General features: G+C 34.1%; 1 protein-coding gene across 2 annotated transcripts in view; it reads right to left on the reverse strand.

Annotated features, from left to right (window-relative positions):
• Nucleotides 1-16,832, reverse strand: part of LOC113523102 (glutamate receptor-interacting protein 2) — a 465,085-nt gene that overhangs the window by 105,301 nt on the left and 342,952 nt on the right. The window lies entirely within an intron of this gene.

A 16,832-nucleotide genomic window follows, 5' to 3' on the forward strand; every position in this document is an offset into this window, starting at 1 on the left:
ACAAGGAAAATTCCCGAAACGTCTAAAACATTCTATTATAAAACCATTACATAAAAAAGATGACAAAAATAAATTAAAAAATTATAGGCCAATAACACTGAACTCAATATTTTCTAAAGTATTTGAAAAATTAATGTATAAAAGATTAATCGACTTTATCAATAAATTTAATATAATTAAAGAAGAACAGAATGGATTCCAAAGAAATAAATCAACTACTTTGGCTGCCTTTTCTGTCATCCGTAACGTAACAAAATTTATTGACAGTAAAAAACGAATAACTGGAATTTTCTTTGATATGACAAAGGCTTTTGACAATGTAAATCATAGAGTATTGTTAAACAAATGTGAACGATATGGTATTAGGGGTCGTGCTTTAGACTGGATAGCAAGTTATATTACAGATAGAAGACAGTGCGTCCAGATAAATCGCATTAATAATATATGTATGACTAGATCATTTACATCAAATTATCGTTGTACTTTATCAGGAGTTCCTCAAGGCAGCATTTTAGGTCCATTGCTGTTCCTTTTGTATATAAATGATTTGCCTGATATAACAAAATATCGATGTACTTTGTTTGCTGACGATTTATCTGTTCTTATTCCAGACGATGAAAAAACATTAAGTGACTATGAAATTGTAATCAATAACACAGTGAAAAGTATAGTATCTTGGCTTCAGGATAATGACTTAAATGTTAACATATCTAAGACCAAATTTTTGCAATTTTCTAATTATTCCATGCCACCAAAAAATATTGTTATAAAATGTAAAAATGAAAAAGTGACTGAATGTAATGAAATTAAATTTTTAGGATTTACCTTGGATAAAAATTGTAACTGGAAAGCTCATACTAACTACGTAAGGAAACGTTTAAATAGTTTTGTATATGCTCTTAGGCGATTAAAAAGAGAGGCCAATGAACAAACCGCACTGATAGCGTATCATGGTTATGTGGGTTCAATTTTAAGATATGGGCTTCTGCTTTGGGGAAATTCTATAATGTCGAAAAAGGTCTTTATAGCACAGAAAAAATGCGTAAGAGCTATCTGTGGTGTAAAACCAACAGATACATGTAGACCATTATTTAAAAAACTAAAAATATTAACACTTACATCCATGTATATTTATGAAGTAGGAATATTTGTTAAACAAAACCCACAACTTTTTACAAAACTTTCAAATATGAATGAAGTCACATCAAGAGATCCCACAATGTTGAAACTGCCCATCTGCAGAACCACACTGTATCAACAAAACTGTGATATAATGACTATTAAAATATATAATAAAATACCAAAATCAATAAGAGAACTACCAGTAAGTCACTTTAAATTACGGTTAAAAAAATGGTTACTGGAATGCAATTTTTATTTAATAAATGACTTTTTAAAAAATTAAATGAATGTATGTAAATGTGTAATTTCATTTGTATTGTATGACATTTGTTATATTATTGACTTGTTATGTATTTGTTTTTGTTTAGTTTGTATTTGTATTTGTTTAGTCTGCTACCACTAGTATGTTTGCGGCTGCCAATATTTATGGATTGATCCTACTAGGCTATTAATATACGTAAGCCACTAAATTATAATACTAAATTTGCATGCCTTTAGATAAGGCGAAATGTGTAGATCTATTATATTTAAGACCATTATTATTACCACATTTCTAGCAAATAAATAAATTATTATTATTATTATTATTAACGAACTTTTGATTCGAGTCCTCTAGAAAGGTTGAATTTCCCATTTATTGCAAGCTAGCGATATAGCCTATGTTACTCGACGAAAGAAGTTTTAAAATCAGCTAAGTATTTATTTTCTTGAGTTTATCCAATGCAAACAAAAAATTAAGTCTTTTCTCTTCAGTTTTATTAAATGGAAAAGAAAAAAAATATTTAAATAAAATAACAACATAATTAAACGCTGAAATGTTAATATCAAAACATATTATCTAGATTGTGAGTAAACAAGGTAGCACAGGAAATATTATAATATATTACAATGTTGGTATGAGATTGAATCTCGGTTCATACAGCCCACTTTGTGAAGCATTATTGCTGAGATTATCTAATACATTGTTGAAAGCAATGTAAGGCCCAAGCTCGTGCTTATATTACAAAACGTTATAAATATAATTCCTTTTAGTCGCATAAGAAGCTGAACGATGCAATCAACCAACAAAGATGAAAAATTCTCTTGTTATTATTAATCCCTCTGTTTTGGAAACCTATTTTAAAATCAGAAAAAGAAAACTTTATTCCGCATATATCAGTAGGAGACTTTGTACAGAAGTCATCTGCTTAGGTACTTCTATCCCACTCGTGTTTCTGCCGCAAAGCAGTTGTGCTTGCATAGCTGTGTTTCAGTTTGAAGGGTGAGATACCATACCATATAAGCCATTAATTGTCTCCCCCTATTGAGGTTTTACAAGTAGTTTGCAATACTTAATAGGCAGATTGGCAATCGCAGTTAGTCCTTGGAGATGTTTTAAGAGAGACGCTGTTGCCCATCCCCTGAGCATTAAGTTCCTTTAGTCCCCTTTTACGTTCAGCTCATGTATGGTACATACATGCTGCTAAATCCGCCATTTACACTATCTAGGTGTAATAAGGTTTAATAAATAAATAAACATATTTTTTGAAGAGTTTCTTAAGGCGCTCTGGGCATTTTTTGATATGGGAATAAACTATCTCAAAAAATGCTCAACGCGTTAAACTCGCGACACTGTTACCGTTACAATCGACACTTCTGTATATAAGTATCTACATATGAGTATATTATGTATACATAGATACTAATGCATGTGGGCAATTTTTGAGATAGAAACAAACCACCGAAACGAGACACTGTTATCGTTATCGTGACAGATACCTCTGATGATTCAAAAAAAAAAATACACACGTAATTGTTGAAGTTTTCACTTCTGTCTGCACTCTCGGAGTGACACTGTTTTTTTTTTCTAGATTCTCTTATAACGCAACACAAGTCCTTCTATTTGATCTCGGTATTAGTTTTATTGTTACGCTTTTATAGTCTCCCATAAGTTACGATAATGGGCATTTCTTTGTCTTATTTATCTACAGCATTATAAGTATGCTTTTATTCATCTTCATCATCATATCCACCTTTAACTGTTCACTGCTGAACATAAGCCTCCTCTACTGGAAGATTTTGCCAGTAGTTGCCACGGTTGGCAGGTGGATTAGCAACTGTAGTTAGGATTTGGTGATGTTTTAAGAGGGACGCTGCTGCCCAGCCCTCGTCCTCCCTTAGTCGCATCTTACGACACCCACGGGAAAGGAAGAGGTGGCCTATTCTATGCCGGGACCACACGGCTAGATTTTATTTATCTAATCCTTACTAATATTATAAATGTGAAAGTGAGTTTGTTACCGTATAGCGCTTTAATGCTTTAACCAATCACTATGAAATTTAGTATGTACGTACTATATGGAATGTAGAATGATATAAGTTTCTTTTTATCCCGCTCAGTAAACATATCCCAGTTCGCGGACAAAGTCGTAGATAAAAGTTAGTACCACCATACATTAAAGATACCTACCCGCAAAATAACACCTACCATTTACCAGAGGGAGACTTTGTACAAAAGTCGTTTGCTTGAGCACCTCTGTCCCATTCGTGTTTCAACCGTGAAGCAGTTGTGTTTGCATGGCTGTGTTTCGGTTTGAAGGGTAGGATATGACAGTGAATTTACAGGGTACAGAGGAATAACACCTGAGTCCTCAGGAATGGTAATGTATCATCAAGGGTATCATAGGTGAAACAGTATACTCTGTTATGTCCATGGTACTGCTTATGTCTATAGGCAACGCTTACCACTTTCCATCAGGTAGACCGTTCGCTTGTTTGCTATTCTAAGTTGCATAAAAACCATTTTATCATATACATCTACATGCAAAATACAGCGCCAAATTATAAGCCAAAGCATTTTAATCTAATTAATATTAAACAGTCCATAAAATAAATGACGTATTTACTAGAATTGGATAGCGTTTTTAAGATCAAAATCTTTATATAAGAATGATCTATTTGATTCAAATAAGAAAATATGATTCATCACAAAAATGCTTTCACGAAAACGATTCAATATGAACGATTCGAAAATGGTTTTTATATTTTCACTCGCTTCCATTGAAGAAAGCTGCTGCTATCCACTGATGAATTCATATTGGTTTCTACATTGATATATCGTTGTTTGTTACTAGTTTAAACCCGTGACTTCGTCCACGTGACCGGGATATGTTTACTAATCACGATAAAAAGAAGCTTATCCTTCTGCATCCATTATAGTATGTATAGAATAAATTTTATAACGAAATTTCTTCGAGATTGATTAATATGCTATAAAGTAACAAAGAAATAAAATTTCTTTCAGATTTATTGCAAGTATGAGTATGTACTTACCAGAGGAAGACTTTGTAATAAGATCATTTGCTTGGGCACCTCTGTTCCATTCGTGTTTCTACCGTGAAGCAATTGTGTTTGCATGGCTGTGTTTCGGTTTGAATGGTGGGATATGGCAGTGAATTTACAGGGTATAGAGGAATAACATCCAAGTCCTCAGGAATGGCAACGCGTGGGAGGTATCATGGACGGAACAGTATACTCTGTTATGTACATGGTACTGCTCATATCTATAGGCGGCAGTTACCACTTTCCATCAGGTGAGCCGTCAGCTTGTAAGTTGCATAAAAAACATACTATATAGGTAGGTCATTGTCATTTTTATTTCGGTCACTGAACATATACCGGTTACATAAGCGAAGTCGCGGGAAACACTAGTATGATCACAAGTATACATGAACTAAGAATATCTTCATATATTAATATATTCATAGATTTGCCAAAAACAGCGACTCCACATTATACAAGAATAATACGAATGTGTAATGTGAAAGTTGTGCGAGAGTATTAAAGGAACTTCTAACAAAATAAGCGTTTGTTTACACAACATCTCAAAAAACTGGAGTGGCGGAAAAAATTTACAACATTTGCCAACGACAACCACTTCGAGCGTGCATGATAAAATCTGCCGGCAAACATAACCATTCGTGTCGTTTAAACTGTAACACTAAAGCAATTGGGACGACTTTTCCGTGGCCGAATTGCAATAAAATGATGGCACCATGAAATGTCTGTTCCCTTTATGGCGATAACTAATATGAAAGAATCAAGTTTTGCGCTCTATAGCCGATTGAATGAGTTGTTTTTGTAACAGTGTCCTTTTGAAAATGTTTGCTGTTCCAAATGAAATTGTATATTTAGGAAATTGTATTCGATACACGTCTTTAAGTTATCTTATTTTTAAATAGATAGATAGATAGATAAACCCTTTATTTGCATCAGAATATACACAAAAATTGTGACAATAGTAACAGAAAAAAAAACAGTGAAATTTTTTTTATATAACAATAATATATGAAAATGCAATATATGTATCACACTAATGCAAAAAGGCAATATCTCAGTAAGTTGTTTGCTTTTACTGAATTAGATATTTTTATGCAACTCAGAATGGCAAACAAACTGATGGCCTACCTGATGGAAAGTGGTAACTGTCGCCTAAAGACATGAGCAGTACCGTGGACATAACAGAGTATGATGTTTCGCCAATGGGGGGTATCCTCATGGGTTGGCATTCCTGAGGACTCAGGTGTTATTCCTCTGTACCCTGTAAGTTCACTGCCATATCTCACCCTTTAAATTGAAACACAGCCATGCAAACGCATCTGCTTCATGGTAGAAACACGAATGGGACAAAGGTGTCCAAGCAAACGACTTCTGTACAAAGTCTTCCTCTAGTAAATGGTAGATGTTATTTTGCGGAATTCCATATCACTTTGTTCATTAGAATTATTTTGTTTAATTCCGCTACCATTAGTAAGTGTGCGACTGTCACACTCGAAGATTGACTGCTATTATAATTATCAGAAGCTTGATAACTTTCTATATCAACCATCACTCTCCGACCACTATTCAGTTCACGCACGTCTTGCTACACGTGTTTTACCTACATATAAATAAACTTTAGGCAAATTAATAGATCGCTGCTCGGAAACTAGTGTTAGGTTAACAAGATCGGAGAGAGGTGTTAAGCTAATATGGAAAGTTATAGAACTTCTGGTAATTATAATAGTAGTCAATCTTCGAGTGTTGGCAGTCGCACGCATACTAATGATAGCGGAATTAAACAAAATAATTCTAAACAAATAACTAGTTATCGTAGTTTAAAAATTAGGTTTTATGTAATTAATCTCTCGCTAGTTTACTATTTTCCTTTGTTCTCTCTTCATCTTCTACTTTCATTCTCTTCTGTATATATATATATATATATATATATATATATATATATATATATATATATATATATATATATATATTAGATGCATATTGAGTAAATAAATAATGGCAGAGTATTACAGTTTTGCTGGTGCCAGCAGTATTTTCTCTAACTAGTATAATCAATTGATGATTTATCCGATGTATAAGTTTTAAACTTAACAGAAGAGATAAGAAGGTTCAATGCGAAACCAGAAGTTAATTTGGAAATACTTAATCTTATAACACTAAAGATATAAATATTTAAAATAACTATTGTTAGACTTTATTGTTGACGCTACAAAGATGATCGTGCCATGTCTCCTTAGGCACGAAGTCTATCTGATTTTGTCTCAAACTTACTCCATTAATAATATTAAGCGTACACTTTTAGTAGCTTTCTGTTAATTTGTTGCCAAGACTGTAACTCTAAGTTAAGGAAGAAACTTTACAATTTACAACGCAGGTTAAGCCCCGACCACATTCTTACGCGACGACGTGTTTTAAGTTTTTTTTTTTTTTTATCTCGTAAAGAACTGGAAAAACATTGTTTTTTTCATATCAGCCTGTCGACTTCCCCTTTTTACCCCTAAGACCCGTTTACATAAACCTGATTTATGTGTATAATACGCACTAGAAGCCAAGTTTCCCAGTTCAATGTGGCACATTTACATATATTTCCTTGGTGATATATTGCAGTATGCTCAACATAGTTATAATAATTAATGTTAGTCATATGCAAAATAAATATGAGTTAGGGCAAGTGAATGTGGGTCGTGAAACAATGAATATAATGTTCATTATGAATTGATAACGAGCTTTGATATTTCAATACAGTCTTCAATATTGGCATTGCTCGCTCATAGGATTATATGAAACTTTATGGAGATACTTAGATGTTTGTTGGATAACAATCTCATTGAGATTGACACGTCTTAATTCGTATCATCACTACATAGTATAAAACAAAGTCGCTGTCGCTGTCTGTCCGTCCTTAAGTATCTTTAAAACTACCCAACGGATTTTTATGCGTTTTTTTTTTTAATAGATATAGTGATTCAAGAGAAAGGTTTTTATATATAATACATGCATAATATTGCAGAGAAACACTGATAAATTTAGAAGTTTCTAATGTGATGTCGTAAATAAACACATTTTTTTGCGCTTACATTGCAAACGCTGGCTGAACCCCACGAGATAAATCAAAATAATATACTACAGTATTGTACACCTTAAAAAGTTTTTCAATAGGTAAACTAATTACATACGTCAGAATAACCATATAAGTCGGGAGGGGGGGGGGGAGACATTGTTAGTAATGTGGACTACAAATCCCAGGCCGAACTCCACGTGGTCCCTCCTGGAAAATATTGTGCTGAAACCCAGGTGTATTCATCACGATGGACTAACATGCCTTTTCAATTTCACCTGTCATCCTTCACTGGTGCCCCGCTAGGGTATACCGTTAGCATGGGTGCAGTTAGCATTCCATTTTCACCCATTAAAAAAAAATCAAAGTCTATTATATTATAGAGGAATTTCGGTGAAATATTGACTTTCAACACCTACTTCATCTCACACTTAGGGTGCTGGTTCAGGGCTCCAGTAATTCGCTTATCGTTGTCTATTTTTCCTCGATTTATATGTATGCATATATAAACAATAAAAATAATAAATAATAACCTAAACTCACCCCAAATAACCGAAGATTGTTAATATTTTCAATAACTGGCGTGGAGGTCGATGTTTGTTCCCGGGTCAAAGTCACATACTGGCGTTGTTGCACGGCACTCACACCAGAGGGCAGGCGTCTCCATATATCCCCGTAATGAGTCATTTACAGGGAAGATATGTATTTATATGTGTGTGTGTGTGTGTGTGTGTGTGTGTGTGTGTGTGTGTGTGTGTGTGTGTGTGTGTGTGTGTGTGTGTGTGTGTGTGTGTGTGTGTGTGTGTGTGTGTGTGTGTGTGTGTGTGTGTGTGTGTGTGGTGTGTGTGTGTGTGTGTGTGTGTGTGTGTGTGTGTGTGTGTGTGTGTGTGTGTGTGTGTGTGTGTGTGTGTGTGTGTGTGTGTGTGTGTGTGTGTGTGTGTGTGTGTGTGTGTGTGTGTGTGTGTGTGTGTGTGTGTGTGTGTGTGTGTGTGTGTGTGTGTGTGTGTGTGTGTGTGTGTGTGTGTGTGTGTGTGTGTGTGTGTGTGTGTGTGTGTGTGTGTGTGTGTGTGTGTGTGTGTGTGTGTGTGTGTGTGTGTGTGTGTGTGTGTGTGTGTGTGTGTGTGTGTGTGTGTGTGTGTGTGTGTGTGTGTGTGTGTGTGTGTGTGTGTGTGTGTGTGTGTGTGTGTGTGTGTGTGTGTGTGTGTGTGTGTGTGTGTGTGTGTGTGTGTGTGTGTGTGTGTGTGTGTGTGTGTGTGTGTGTGTGTGTGTGTGTGTGTGTGTGTGTGTGTGTGTGTGTGTGTGTGTGTGTGTGTGTGTGTGTGTGTGTGTGTGTGTGTGTTGTGTGTGTGTGTGTGTGTGTGTGTGTGTGTGTGTGTGTGTGTGTGTGTGTGTGTGTGTGTGTGTGTGTGTGTGTGTGTGTGTGTGTGTGTGTGTGTGTGTGTGTGTGTGTGTGTGTGTGTGTGTGTGTGTGTGTGTGTGTGTGTGTGTGTGTGTGTGTGTGTGTGTGTGTGTGTGTGTGTGTGTGTGTGTGTGTGTGTGTGTGTGTGTGTGTGTGTGTGTGTGTGTGTGTGTGTGTGTGTGTGTGTGTGTGTGTGTGTGTGTGTGTGTGTGTGTGTGTGTGTGTGTGTGTGTGTGTGTGTGTGTGTGTGTGTGTGTGTGTGTGTGTGTGTGTGTGTGTGTGTGTGTGTGTGTGTGTGTGTGTGTGTGTGTGTGTGTGTGTGTGTGTGTGTGTGTGTGTGTGTGTGTGTGTGTGTGTGTGTGTGTGTGATAAGTGTGTGTGTGTGTGTGTGTGTAAACAAAGTCTCTTATAAGATATAAAACGTGCAGCGAGAAAGTCTAAAGGATAAAGGACTTAAATGCGTACTATATAAATTGTAACCATGCTGTTAACGTATTATTTATTCCTTTTTTAGAGAGCATATACAGTCTACCCTATTATAATACATCAGTGCATGTTCCTCTCAATATTTGTTTCGTTTTCTATTCATCTGATATTCTTTCCAAGTGCTCGAATAAGCCTTATCTAGTGTGTTCATCTTTTCCCATTTTTACACTGACACTTATGCTCTCGCGCTTATGTTCGTAATAAATGTGGATGCTCTTTTGTTTTTTTTTGTACTTTACATATAAAAAAGAAAGATCGATTTTTATATCGCTCTATAGAGTATGAGGTACAGAATGACATTTTTTACGCGACGTGTTCTTATTTTGTGAGTGAGAAAGAAAATAGCTGTATTGTAATTTTGGAGGAGATTGTTGTTTTTTTTAACTATGACTATATATAATAGTTTATAGTCATTATTATTTTTAGTGATCTTAAATTATTTATCCCATATGTTATATAAATCTTTTTTACAACACAGGAGGCAAACGAGCATGCGGCTCACCTGATGGTAAATGATTACCGCCGCCCATGATCACCCACAACACCAGCGGCATTGCAGGTGTGCTGCCGGTCTTTTAAAAAGGAAAAAAAAAACTCTTTTCTTGAAGGTTATGTTGTCGTATCGTATATGTTTTTTTGGTTTTCCTCTTCTATTAATTCTGTCTACTTTCAAACTAATAATTATATTAGTCTGATAACTTGTATCTCAGAGTATGTTTATACTTAATATTTTTTTATTAACGTACCAAATTTGACTTCAAGGTGAAGATAGTGATATAATCACCATTACGAAAGTACTTACTCATTTATGATTCTATATTGATTTCAAATCATATAGCTCATACCTGAAACAAAAAAGAAATAGTTTTAAAATAACACATTATAATTTTTATAATTACTATAATATATTTTATTATTACTATAATATTACGATAATTATGTACCCATTTAAAGTGAGTAATACTTAAGTTCGCAAGAATTCTCACTCATTCTTCAAAAATGCAGAGGATTTAAAATCTCATCACAATCATGATATTATTATTAACGATTATTCTGGGTTGCCAGATGCGATGTTTTATTTTTACCAAAATGTTATTTTTTTTTTCAAATCGGTAGAATAGAATAGAAATAATCGTTATTCAAATAGACTTACTTATTTACGAACTTTTTAGTATATTAATTTTTTTCGTTCCGCTATTGGATTCAGATTATTATAATCTGCTGAGAAGAACCAGCAAGAAACTCAACAAATCTTTTAAAATTATTATATACAAAATTAGAAATAGCCGTGTGGTCCCGAAACAGTATTGGCTACACCTTCCTTTCCCGTGGATGTCATAAGAGGTCACTAAAGGAACTTAATGATTGAAAGATGGGCAGTAGCGTCTCTCTTAAAATTTTACCAAAGCATAAATACGGTTACCAACCTGTCAGCCAAGCGTAGCAACTACTGCCAAAACCTTCTTTATGTGGGAAGTCTCCCCATAGGGAGAGTTTTGCAAGTAGTTACTACAGTAGTTATGTTTAGCACTGAACAGTTAACGGCTGACATGATGGTTTAAAAAAATATCTTCTTAAATAGGATGTAACTACGTGAACTATAAATTACAAATGTTTTCATTAACCTCAGCTGATGCTCCGTTATCGCCCCACACGTATCGCTACTAAATAAAACGTTTTACGAAAACTCGTAAATTTGGTTAACTTTCAACACATAAAGGGCCGAAAGCCCTGTTATATATCATTATCAAAAAGTTATTAAGGCCCTTTGGAGCATACCGATATATTATGCCGGGCTGAATTACCAAGTGAAGCAATTTATGCGTTATTATTTTTATAGCTGGTACATAAACACAATGTAAATCGCCTATCCTAATTATAATTGATTCAAAAAAATAACAGTTGGTCTGTGAAAAACTGGTTATATCCAGCTTTTGGGGGTATTTTCAACTATATATAAACTCTTTTTTGGAAATTTCTAATTGAAATTTAGTCAAAATCCATATAAAATTATTCGAACCTACTTATTGCAGAATCTAATATAAAAAGATTCTAATTTTAATACAAAACTCGGAAGAAGTAAAATAGAATTAAAATTATTAATAAATAAAAATAAAAAGAAGTAATATTGCAAAGCTAAATGGTATTGTTCTAACTGTAGCTATCAGGACTGAAAGATAATGTGATTTATTAGAGGTATATGTACTGCAGTCAATGAATTAGAATCTAGATGTACTGTAGTTAAAAAGTTTTGTAAACAGGTATGTAGATAATCTGCAAAAATTACGTTCATTACCTTCAAAGCGCATATTCCTTTTTAAAAGGCCAGTATCAGACCTGCAATATCACTAGTGTTACAGGTGATCATTGGTGGCGGTAGTAACTTACGATCAGGTGAATTCTATGTTCGTTGATTAAAAATGGTTAAATATATTTCAGAAGAACCGTTGACACGTAATCAAATAGCAATGCTAACAAGTTAGGATGATTAGAGTACAGGCTCACAGGTTGTGATATTTATGTAATAAACTGTAGGAAGGTTCGACGTTAGAGAAGAACAGTCAATTTTTGGAAGAAGTGGACAGCAAGGAAGTTTGCAGATGTAAGATTAAGTAATTAGACCCAAAACAGAATTTAGTAAACCTGATGAAAGAACGAGTAAGTGTAGGATCTTACAGTATTCTTCAATTTAAGATCCCAGCATTGTCTCCATATCCTTAACTCACACTTTGCAAATTTTTAATATTTTCTTCTTTTTATATGGTGGACTATTGTAGATGAAATAAGATCATATTTACCAAAGAAATTACTGTCATCTAGCAGCTCTTAAAATGCTACCTTATAACATACTTAAAAATAATAATAAGGTACATGAAGCAGAAAATCCATTTTTTATATGACAATCTTGGTGTGCAAACGATAAATAAACAATATATGGTATTGTAACAAAGTGAACGCATAAACAACTTAATACCACTGCAGCTGCAAACAAACACTAAACCGACAACACTCGTGCATTACAGAAACAGTATAAATGAACTTATTTCCCACGAGAGCAGAAATTATTAGTTCCAATTTGAACCGGCCAGTAATATTATTGAAACGATGGAGTACAATGCAGCGCGGTGCAGTAACCGCCCTCAAGGGATTAACCTCGTTTGGTACGCGTATTGTATACAGCGAAGGACTTGAAGTTTCTAGAATGTTCGCTCAATATTTAGTTCGCTATTGGAACTATCAAAAGCAATGTGCCACTATATTGGAATATCTACACTTTAGATAATTAACAGGTTTGAAAGATTTTTGTAAAATGGATTTTCGAATGCTAGTCAGATACGCGGTCTTTGCAGTAAACTGTGAGAGCGAAGTCTCGATTTAAGGCGAAAATGTGAAATATAATGGAATTTTAGCCACTAGAAGTCAGGTAGTATCCACGTATCTTTTCTGGAGTTAGTGGGATTTCGTGACGGATTTCTCCACGTTAAAAATGTAATGCAATCTTTCTGATAGTAAGCGACTATCTCTGATCAGGAATACTTATAATATCAAAAAAATATTACGTTCGTTGTTGATCGATATATGAAGACTTAGAGACATAAAAGGAAGTAATTTAACTATCATTAGCTCATTCTTTAAAGCAGGACATAGGATATAAGCAAACTGCTTGATTTTAAAAATAGATGGCAGATACAAATACTGATGCAAACAATTTTGTACAATTTTCCCTTTGGTACTAAATGTGCAAAAGAAATCAGTATAGTATTACACAACAGATGGCTATATTTTAGTACTATATTACTAATAACTTAAAAGATCTACAAACTTCTTTATACAACTGTAATAGAGTTGACAATTTGAAACTTTTTCAAAACAGTTGTGTAAATCACATTAGAGGCATTCATGTATAATGTTATCATTGATAATCTGTGTGCTCCGAAGGGAGTACAGATAGCGGAATTGGGGATAACTCCTTTACCTCGAATTCGTCTCTGGGGACAACTACCCCGGATCTCTGGGTTACACCTTAATAGGCTGGCTATGTTCTTTGTATGTTTATTTTCTAATTTGAATTAAATAGATAATTAAATTACCATTATCAGAAAATTATACATTTTCACGAATAGTTACATTAGCTCAACTCGCATTAATTTTAAAGGCCACATGACAAAGGACGTCTAGCCTCGTCTGAGAATCAAGCGCGGCGCTGGCGGCGCAGGATGCGAACGGAAACTAGTGGCGTGACTTACGACCCACTTCCGGCGGCCATATTTACTTTACTTGTATATGATACGGACCATTGGCATTGCGTAACCGCTTAAAGGTCTACCTCCGTTATACGCTTAAGCTGCTATGCTATTGGTATTGTTATTATAATAGTATACTAATATGAAATAAAAGACTTTTTTTAAAAGGACTAAAATGCAATGACACTATTGTGTTTTTAAAATATGTGTAAACAACGCGAAAGTTTAAACGTAACAATGGCTATCAGTTTGTTTCCTATTTTATTATTCATACAAAATAGCTCTTTTTTATGAAAGTCATGCTGCCACCTGTTGGTAAATGGTAATTGTTGTCTAGAAATAATCATTAACATTACTATGAGAATTTCAGAAAAGACTGTAACTCCATTGATAGTCATAGTTTATTCATTTCAATGTAATTTCATCATCATCATGATAATTATCCTCCTGTAGTCTACTGCTGGACGTGGGTCTTCCAAGAAAACACGATTTTCGGCGCTTAGCTTTCATTTTTTACCAGCCATCCTAGGTAGGTCGTCGCTCCGCCTAACCAGTCGCCCTACACTACGCTTGCTGATTCGTAATCTTCACTTCAGAATACATCTACTTTAAAATAATTTACTTTATAAAGAAAAATACATACTTATATAACAAAATTCACTATTATTATGATATCAGCCGTTAACTGTCCACTGCTGGACATAAGTTTCCCTCATAAGAGGAGTTTTGCCAGTAGTTGCCACGCTTAGCAGGCGTCGGTAACTACAGATAGGCTTTGGTAATATGTTTTAAGAGAGATGCTGCTGTTCAATCTTCGATCATTATTTTTTTTTTATACAACTTAGAATGGCAAACAAGCTGACAGCCCACCTGATGCAAAGTGGTAACCGTCGCCTATAGACATGAGCTGTACCATGGACGTAACAGAGTATACTGTTTCGCCCATGATACCCCCAATGCGTTGCCATTCCTGAGGACTCAGGTGTTATTCCCCTGTACCCAGTAAATTCACGCCATATCCCACCCTTCAAACCGAAACACAGCCATGCAAACACAGCTGCTTGACGTTCTTTTAATCGCCTCTTTATATTTCTTCAGTTACTTTTATAACATTTATTACAAAGATATGTTCTATAATTAACATTATAAATAAAGAAATCGGTAAACAAGGGCCTTAATGCATTTATTATTTTTTTGTACACACACTCACATAATATTTTTGTCATATCTTTGTTTACTTATTCTTGTATATGGTACAGGCTGTCAGTTCGACATGACACACGATTTCCGTCCGCAAGTCGTTACGTCGCTGTACTTATTTACAATATTATTCCTAAGTCACTATTTGTAATTTGGAATAAACTCAGTAAGCTTCAGTGGCTTAATTAAGTGAATTTTTATCCGACTGCAAAAAAAGAGTAACGTGTTTTCCGTGTGTACCTACAGAGTGAATTTTAAATCGATAAAAATATTAAAAGAAAGGAAATGTTTATTACCAAAAAAGAAAGTAATATTGTATTTATTTATTCATTCGCTTTTTTACATTCACTTTTAATAGTTAAGTGAATTTTTATCCCACTGCAAAAAAAAAGAATAATGGGTTTTTCGAGTGTACCTACAGAGTGAATTTTAAATCGATAGAAACATATTATTGAAAGAAAGAAAATATTTATAACCAAAAAGAAAGTAATATTACATTTATTTATTCATATGCTTTTGTATATTTACTTTTAATATATTATAACGAAAATGTGGACGAACTTATCCCTTGAAGGGATTTCTTCCAGTCGACTTTGAGAACGCGAAAGGGGAAAGTATCTATAGAATTTGTATATAAAGCATAATATATATAGTGCAAAAATAATATGATAAATAATAAATAAAGTATATTATTAAAAGGTATATAATTAGTAACTGAATGTAGACATCATTTACAGGAGGAAGACTTTGTACAAAAGTCGTTTGCTTTGCACTCGTGTCTTGAGGCAGTTGTGTGGCTGTGTTTAGGTCTGAATAGTGGGGGGATATGACAATTAAACTACAAGATACAAAGGCGTAACATCATAGTCCTCAGGAAGGACATCGCATGAGGGGCATCATGAACATTCGAGACTAATATATATATATATATATATATATATATATATATATATATATATATATATATATATATATATATATATATATATATATATATAACGTCAAATGCATTGTAAAATCTTTCTTTGAGCTTTGAAGGCATAAACGGTCTGCTCTATTATGATATCGATTACGAGGCAAAGTCAAAGTCTAGCAGCTTGCATTGAAAAGAATTTAGGTGCATACAAAAAAAAAACAGGAATTTTCTACAAAAATAGCAATTTCAAAGTCTAGCAGCTTGCATTGAAAAGAATTTAGGTGCATACAAAAAAAAAAAACAGGAATTTTCTACAAAAATATGATGGTCATAAATTCACTTGAGGTGTACCATAATGTGCTTGATATAAAAATTCCTACATGAACAGCCAATAACGTATTGCAAAGAAACAGAATGCGACATGAGTGAAGTCAGAGTCAACAAATAGTGTACTGTAAGCACAGAATTCCCCTTATCGATTTATTATTACAAAGCACGTTATACTTCATTCTGTAATCCGGAATAATCTCAGCAAACATTGCCGTTCCCGTATCAGTAATAAGCTTACAATATTTGTGTGCCATACACGTATGTAACATATACGTCAGGTTAGTATGTCACATGGGATAATATATTATATTATGAGTATATTTGAGATGTTCGATCAACAAACATTTTATTATGCGCTAGAAGAATTTTTACTCCCCATCAGTTATCGATTGTTGGATATTTCTTTTTAGAAAAATGTAAATACAGCATCTCATAATGATAATATTATGATGGAATCACAGAACTAAACGCTATTGCTTTCAGAAATAATTATAAAAAAAAAAACTATTTTTTTTTAATAATTAAAATTTATTTATATATATACTTAATAATGAAGATATTCTATGCTTAATATTTTTTTTTATATAACTTAGAATGGCAAACAAGCTGACGACACACCTGATGGAAAGTGATAACCGTCGCCTATAGACATGAGCAGTATCATGGACATAACAGAGTATACTGTTTCGCCCATGACACCCCCAATGCGTTGCCATTCCTGAGGACTCAGGTGTTATTCCTCTGTACCCTGTAAATTCA

Source organism: Galleria mellonella, unplaced genomic scaffold, assembly GCF_026898425.1.
Source record: "Galleria mellonella isolate WM207_F2 unplaced genomic scaffold, CSIRO_AGI_GalMel_v1 utg117, whole genome shotgun sequence".
NCBI lineage: Eukaryota > Metazoa > Arthropoda > Insecta > Lepidoptera > Pyralidae > Galleria > Galleria mellonella.